Source organism: Pantherophis guttatus, chromosome 3 (genome assembly GCF_059756535.1).
Source record: "Pantherophis guttatus breed Tessera chromosome 3, ASM5975653v1, whole genome shotgun sequence".
Lineage (NCBI taxonomy): Eukaryota > Metazoa > Chordata > Lepidosauria > Squamata > Colubridae > Pantherophis > Pantherophis guttatus.
In genome coordinates, this window is record NC_142065.1 from 104,107,519 (window position 1) to 104,116,546 (window position 9,028).

The window sequence follows — 9,028 nt, forward strand, 5'->3', positions numbered from 1 at the left end:
TTCCATATTATAACAAGAAACATCAACACTAACTTTGTTTTCAAAATGTAAATCCTACTATGTAGGAGATACAACCATGGACCTGCTAAACTACTGTATCTAGAATGATCTATATAACTGGCCGTGTTATAATATTCCCCATGAAAAGTCTTTTAATTTAAGGAACTTTTTTCCTTTCAAACCACAACAGACGCTAACAATTTCTAGAGGTAAAATTTTTGATTTAGCGCGTGAGAAAAGCGTTCACTTTTTCCCCAAAGGTAGCCCAACAAGTTGCTTTCTCACAGTTTAGGCAGTACTACTTTTTGTGAGATTGATTGCGATCACAACTGCATCAATAAAATTTGCAATAGTGATGAGAGCTTCACATGAAAAACAAGCTCATTGTTTTGCGGCCACCAACAAATAGCAGAGGTCTTCTTGGTATTCTATTTAAAATGGGGATTAGCAACAAAATTTTGCCAAGCAAACATGTCATCAAGGCTTGGTGCTATGGGGTGATGACATCTCAGTAGTTTCTCTCGAAGTGTGACCTGTGACACGCTGGGTCATCCTTCCGGAGGTGTGTCCTTACCAGGATCCTCAGCTCCTCCACACTTTAGCACCTCAGCACTTCAGCACCTCCGCACTTCAGCTCCTCGACGCTTCAGCACCTCAGCGCTTCAGCACTTCCGCACCTCAGCTCCTCAGAACCTCAGCACTTCAGCACCTCCGCACTTCAGCACTTCAGCACCTCAGAACCTCAGCACTTCAGCACCTCAGTACTTAGCTCCTCAACACCTCCGCACTTCAGCACCTCAGCACTTCAGCACCTCCGCACTTCAGCTCCTCAGCACTTCAGCACCTCCGCACGTCAGCACCTCCGCACCTCAGCTCCTCAGCGCTTCAGCGCCTCAGCGCTTCAGCACCTCAGAACCTCAGCACTTCAGCACCTCTGCACTTCAGCACTTCAACACCTCAGAACGTCCGCACTTCAGCACCTCCGCACTTCAGCACCTTAGCTCCTCAACACCTCCACAATTCAGCACCTCAGCTCCTCCGCAACTCAGCACCTCAACTCCTCAACACCTCAGCACAAGGATTGGGATCCTGGATATATATATATGTAGCAGTCAAAGTCATCACAATCAGTGTTTCATGACATGGTCTACTATGTCTTAATCTTTTATCTAGCTGTGGATAGATGCTAGAGGTGCAACTTGTATGCCTCACAGTGTCATGGCAGATAGCAGATACCCCCTCCTATGCCTCCTCGTGCTCAAATCAATCAATGGCTGTCCACTATCGTGTGGTATTGGAGCTTGGGCTACAACACCATTGAAACATTCTTTCGCTTTTTACTAATTTCAGAACAACCTCAAAAATGCTTGGCTGTTTATCAGGCTTGAGTTTAGGGGTGCTTCTACTATGTCCATTATACCAAATGCCCTTTGCTTCTGGAGTGCGATGGAGTGGAACCATTACAGGGCACGAAACCATCTCAGTGGGTGGGGTCCTTTCTGCAACAATGACTATCTTGAGGTCACACCATTTCAACAAGTGTCCATCTACTAAATGACCACTCACAAATGATTCCAAAAACTCCAATCATTTCTCAATTTCTAGCATGTGTCTGCTTTGTTTCATCCCTCTGGTGAATTACCATCCAACTTTACCATCCTATTTGGCCTGTGGAGAAATCCTTGGGACACATCTGTACCAGGAACACAACACTGGTTAATTTTCTCAAGTGGCAGATTGCCCATGTCAAGGGTGGAACAGATTTATGTGACTCTCTTGATTCTTGGAACAGTTCAGCTGTGGGCAAGGTGGCTGAGGGAGGGTCGTCCTGTCTCCTCTCTTGTCTGTGGGGAGGCCTTTTAACTCTAGCACGACGACATGTCGAGAGAGTTACTGATTAGTCTCGTAAAGAGAATTTTAAAGGGAACGGAAATTACTGTCTCCAGAAGTCTCTGGAAGTCTACTGTCTCTCCTGAGAGAGAGTCCATCTTGCCTCTGGTGCTTCAGAAGACAGAATCAAAAGATGGAAGGGTTTCAGCTGGACATTAGGAGAACATTCTAAAGCGAAGGGAGAGAAGATTAGAGAATTGACAGCCATCAATTTTTCCTCCCAACTGTGGACATCAAAGCCCCCACTTTATCGACCCCATTGGGTCTGAAAAAGACAGTTAAGCTCTAGGCAGCTTCAGAAGAACATTGGCTCTCCTTGGAGATCTTAAGCTAAGACTAAGAAATTTTAGAATGGTTCCACAAGGACAAATGTAAGTAAACCACCAAAGTTGAGAGTTCAGATCAATTGTGATGCAGCAGTCAAGGTATTAGATGAGGAACAAGGAGCCTCCCGGTTCAAGTCCAACCATAGACGTTCCTGGGTGACTTCCTCACACTTTCTCATCCCTTTATCTCACACGGTTAATGGATGGAGGGAAAGAGGAACAAAAACTCTCCGGTACCATGAGCTCCTGAACATGAAGCAATACAGGCTGACACAAACACCTCCCAAATTCCAACTGTGGGTTGTGCAGAGGTGCGCTCCTGCATGCGCACTATTGGTTCAGGCTTCCTAATGGGAAATGGGGGAAGGCAAGGCACATACAAGCAGGGAATGTTAAAATTTGCTGATGTATAAAAGGAACACGTATGCAACTGTCCCTGAATACCAGACACATACGTTCACTCTTATGCAGTGCCAGAGTAGTCTGCTCAAGCTGTAAGTCCAACCCTGAATTCTGTTGTCTATTGTCTAACTCCAAGCAAGTGCTAATTGTTAGTTGAGAAGATTCTGTGCATAGTTTCAGCGTTCCGACGGGACCTTTGCGAGTTGACACATAGACTGTTTGGCATTAAATCAGTTTAATTGGACCTTCGCGTGTGGACCTGGTCTTTCCATCAGACACCTTGTTGTCAAATTTTTGCCATTTCATCCCTGGTCATAAATTAATTATTCATGTCGTCATGTGACAGCTTTTACATCGTCACTTTTACTACATAATCTTTTTTTCATTGAATGACCTCTCATTTTCTTGATGCTTATAAAGTGGCCTTGTTGCAGTCTCCAAATGCTTTGGTTTTTCTTAAGGGAGTAGATTATTTTATGCAACAGATAGTAATGTACTCAGCACCTAGATCCTATTGCAACTTCCCCAGGATCAAAACCAGATTTACTTTGCGATTGCTCGTACGTAGTGGGCTCTCAGCTCCTTGTAACTGATTCATGGTGGATATGAATTTCTGACTGACTGAAAAGTTGTCTGACTTTTAAAACGCATCCGTGCGGTGTGTGCCTCCCTTTACACTGCATGCGGAGGGATTGTAGATGAGAATAACCACGTTTTGAGTGAAAGTTCCCCTTTTAGAGATTGGGCCCTATGCAAGGCCAGACCCATATTGGTGGTCTCCCCCAGATACCTTATGGATACAGTGGGATTTCTGGTGGGAGCCTAATTTGCAAGGGATCTTGGCCTCTTGGCACAATTGCATCTGAATAGGAAATTTGTTTAGGTGGCTCCTTTGTTTGATTGTTAATTTACATGTTATTCAAAGTAAATAAATCTGATATGATAAATCAGATATGTTTACGTGTCTGTCTGTGTGTGTTTTTCGCAAAGTATCAGGCAATGGCCCAGGGGCCAGATAAATGGCTCTTTGAGAATCCAAACACAACGAACAAACCAGTTAACGAGGAGATTTCAGGCTTTATTAAGTACCTGTAGAACAGGGATGTCAAACTGGCGGCCTTCAGGCCGTATGCCCCATGCACAGGCCATGCCCACACCAGCTCCCCAAAGGTAAAAAATGTCATGGAACGTCACGTGATAGCAACGTGCTGTAGAAGGCAAATTAAATAGACAAAAGCATCAAGTCTTAGAAGTCATTTCGCTTCTCAACCAAGAAGGTTCTTCAGGTCTGATTGGATGGTGGGAATGGAAGGATTGATATTCCTTGCAGACAGCTGGTCATTTGTATTCTTTTAGAGAGTCGTTGAGGCCACTTGGAGGTTTGCTTGGTCCTCAGGGTCACCTGAGTAGTGCAAATGGGTGGGGAGCCTTTTTCGACCTGCTGAAAGGGTTCCTGCAGTCTGCACTTTTTCTGGAACTCCCTTCATACTCCTGCACCATCAAGTCCAATGATCACTCTTTTGCTGCTGGGAACCCCATTTCAAGCAATGGTGATGCTCTGAGGCCCTGGGCGTACAGCCCCACACAACAGACAAGACCGTGGTCCATAACTGTCGGACGGGCATGGAAGTCTGACACGTTTCCTGATAAGGCATCCCCTTCCTTCCACATAGGCTGCATTGTTATGCTAGCAACGCTGCACTCAGGAGAGCACTTCTGATTTTGGTTGATTCCTTTTCACCTTCAAAGCTTCCAGCTTTCACATCTGGCTTTTCGATGAGAGCTGCACGTGGTTCCCTATATGATTTTATACACGTAGGTCAGTTGACTCCAAACAAACAAAATGATCAACGGTGAAGACCCATTTGAAATGGTCCAAAAGAGTAGCGCACATGCCGAAACTTAGCTGACACTTCTCCTGTAAGAATCAGGTGAAAACACGGCATTTCTCTCAAAAGGAGGGCTGCAGATGTTCCCGGATTCCAGCCTCGGAGAGAAGGCCCATGAGCTGGGAATTTCTACCCCCAAAATACTGGAGGCCCACAGATTCTCCACCAGAGATGATACAGTATTTACAGTGCTTCTCATCAAGATGCTTCAGAAATCCTTACCACAGCCATGACGAGTAAATCTGTCTTGTTCTTTTCCTAAATGTGCTGAAAGAAAATAGCCGGGAAAGACATTTGCGCTGGAGCAATGGCTGAGATAATTAATGAAAGAGTAGAAGATGTGGCAATTTGAATTGATAAAATTTACAGGGTTAACTCCTGGGTGGCCAAACAGAGGCAGTTACCAAGAGATGTGGTGATTTATTTTACAACTAGGAAACTCAGAAATGATATTTTGCAAGCTTCTTACAAGAATAAGATTCAAGTGGCTGGAGAAGAATTAGTGGTCCTGAAAGAGATCCCTCCCAAGATGTTAAGAGGTAGAAAGGACTTTGGCTTCTTGGTAAATGAATTGAGAAACCGGCAAGTGCAGTATAGATGGCATGTTCCAACTGGTTTAATAGTGAATTATGGTGGAGAAAGATACCGTTTAAATACAGTTTGGAAGGCAAAAATTTTTATGTTAATGTCCTAAAGGCTGGATACCCACCCTCACTGGGGTGGGGGGCAGAAAGAAAATGGAGATGTTACAACAAGAGAAAGATGGAAAATAGATATAAACTTATGCTGAAGTTGCAGCTGGAGCAGGGGTGGGTTCTAATTTTTTTACTACTGGTTCTGTGGGCGTGGCTTATTTTGTGGGTGTGGCTTAGAGATCATGTGACTAGGTGGGTGTGGCTAGCTGGTCATGTGACCGGGTGGCCATGGCGATGTGTATAGGGACTACTCAGAGGGCTGAAAAGAGTCATTTCTGGAAGGTCCTCGCACTTACGACCCAACTCATTTGTTTGCTTTTAACACTGATCAGCTGTAGAGCGGCCCTTTGAAGCCCCATGGCAAGAGTTTAAACAGTTTTTTTCCCCTCTAGCCATCAGTTGGGACTCGGGAGGCAGCAGTAGATTGGGAGTGGGGCCAAATAAAGGGTAAGAATAACGTGGGAGGGCGGTGGGAGGGGGGGAGAACCGGTTCGGTGATGTCATATCGTCACCACTACCGGCTCGGCTGAACCGGACCGAACCGGGAGGAACCCACCACTGAGCTGGAGGAATTACCATGGAAGAAGATTTACTGCAATTAGGGGCCCACCCCCAACTCTTGAACCACCCAAGAAGATAGAGGAACCAAGAGAACAATGATTGACACGAGCAACCTTTAAACGTCAAGAACTGCAACTAAAAGTGCAACAATTCCAAGATTCATCTCAAGAAGTGGAAAAAACAGAAGCAGTGGGAGGGGCTAGGCTGAAGAGTAAGATTGAGGAGGATATTCAACAGATGCTCGCAAAGCTTCGAGGGGCCAAAGATGGCAACTAAATTTTTATCTTGGAATGTTAATGGTTTAAATTCACCACAAAAAAGAAAGAAAGTATTTCATTACTTGAAACAATTTAAGAACGATGTTATTTGTTTGCAAGAAACACATATCAGATTATCAGACCAAAAATATTTGATAAATTCAAGATTAGGTACACATTTTGTGGCATCAGCATCAGAGAAGAAAAATGGGTTAGTCATATATGTAAAGAAAGGACTACCAGCTAATCTAATTGAGGCAGATGCTCAAGGTAGATATATTGCAATTGAATTATTAACACAGAATGGAAAAAATGCTTTTAATTGGAATATACGCACCCAACCAACAGCAAGATAAATTTTATAAATTTTTACATACCAAAATAATACAATGGGATTACAAATCTCTGATACTAATGGGTGATTGGAATGGTGTAATAGATACATAGAAAGACAAAAAAAGTCTATCAAAGATCTCAACACGTGCTAAATTACCTAAATCTTTTTTTGATATGATGGAAGATATGGAATTGAGAGACATTTGGAGAGAACGGAATGTTGAGGAATGACATTTTACTTTTTTCTCCAATAGACACCAATCCTTTTCTAGGATTGATTTTATATTAATCACAAATGATTTCTTTTATAGGGTGAAGAAGACGAAGATATGTCCAAGAACTTTAACTGATCATAGCCCAGTTTGGGTGGAATTGGAACAGGAGAGGGGAGAAAGGAGGTCTTGGAGGTTAAATGAAAATTTATTTAGATATGAAGAAAATGTCAATGAACTTAAAAAACAAATGAAAGAATTTTTTGTTATGAACATGCATAAGGGCACCTCTATGGAAATGGTATGGGATGCAAGTAAGGCCTATATGAGGGGAATTTTAATACATATGAATAATAAATATAGATTAAAACACAAAAAAAGCAGAAAGAGATAGAGGAGGAAATAAAAAAGAAAGAACAACTACTTATAATTAATCCAGGAGATAAGAAAGTAAAAGAAACAATAAATATTTTATGAAAGCAATTTAATATGTTAATGGCTGATCAAGTGGAAACCAGTTTACAATATGCTAAACATAATACATTTTGCAATGCTAATAAACCAGGTAGATGGTTGGCCTATGTGCTAAGAAAAAAACAGAAATCACGAGTCATTGGTAAGATAGAATTTAGAGGTAAGGAAGTTTATCAACAGAATATGATTAAAAAAGCTTTTTTAGAATTTTATACAAAGTTATATGCTAGTGACTCAATTCAAGGTATAGATATAGACAGATACTTAAAGGAAGAGAATATTCCTGAATTAACACTAGAACAGAGGGAAGGATTGAATCAGCCAATAACTTCTGAGGAGATTATTACAGCAATTAAACAGTTAAAAACAGATAAAGCTCTGGGAACAGATGGACAACAACAGCTGTTTATTACAAGAATCTACAGTCTGAAATGGTGGAACCGCTTAAAGCTTTATTCTACAAAATTCAATCAGGGGGAGGAGTTCCATCCTCTTGGAGAACAGCTTTTGTTTCACTGATCCCGAAGGAAGACCAAAACTGTAACAAGCCAGAAAATTTTAGGCCAATATCGCTTTTGAATACTGATTATAAAGTTTTTGCCAAGATATTAGCGAATAGATTAATGCCAGTTATGCAACAAACAGTTCATAATGACCAATCAGGGTTTATAAAAGGGAGACAAATGAAATATAATGTTAGACAAATTGTAAATTTACTGGAATATTTGGAAAAGAACAACCAAGTCTCTGCAGCATTTATATTCTTGGATGCAGAGAAGGCATTTGATCGATTGAATTGGCAAATCCTGCTTAAGGTAATAGAAAAAATGCACTTTGGGGAGTATTTTATACAATCAATTAGAGCAATATATCAGGAACAAACAGCACAAATAATAGTTAATGGAGGTTTAACAGATGTTTTCAAAATTGAAAAAGGAACAAGACAGGGTTGTCCCTTATCTCCACTGCTGTTTATTTTAACTTTAGAAGTTTTGTTGAATAAGATACGTGACTCTGATAAAATGAAGGGAATTGTAATTAGACAGCAAGATTATAGACTAAGAGTGTTTGCAGATGACTTGGTTGTTACTTTATCTCAACCTGTAGAATTGGTTCCACATATGTTGGATATAATAGGTCAATATGGTAAGGTATCTGGATTTAAAGTAAATCAACATAAGACAAAGATGATAACTAAAAATATGTCTGTATTTCAAAGAGAAGACTTAGGTAGAATAACGGGGTTTGAAATAGTTAAAAAGGTTAAATATTTAGGAGTATACAAATACGAAATTATTTAAAAACAATTATGAAGTTCTTTGGCAAAAAGTGCAGGAAGAAATGGAAAATTGGAAAAAGTTACAATTATCTTTACTGGGAAGGATAGCAGCAATAAAAATGAATGTATTACCCAGGTTTCTATTCTTGTTTCAAATGATACCAGTGCTTAAGAAAGATGGAAATTTGAGGGAGTGGCAGAAAGGGGTTAATACTTTTATCTGGGGTGGGAAAAAACCAAGAATAAAATTGAAAATTATACAGGATGTACAGTACGTGAGAGGGGAGGTCTTAAAATGCCTAACTTGCGATTGTATTATGAAGCAGCTGTTTTATCACAAATTAGTGATTGGTTTAATTTAACAGAAGAGAGAATGTTAAATATAGAGGGTTATGATTTGTTATATGGATGGCATGCTTATTTGTTATATGATAAAAAAGTGGATAAGGTGTTCAAAGATCACATACTTAGAAATGCTTTGTTGAGGGTTTGGAAAAAGTATCAATATAAGTTAAACTATAAGGTACCTATATGGGCAAATCCTAGACATGCAATAGAAAATATAAGTATAGAACAAAAACAGGAGGTGATTACTTATAAAGAGCTTCTTTTTATGGAAAGGGATAAATTGCAATTGAAATCTTTAAATGTACTGAAAGAAGAAGGGATAATCTATACTTGGTTTCAGTATGGTCAGCTTCAGGCTA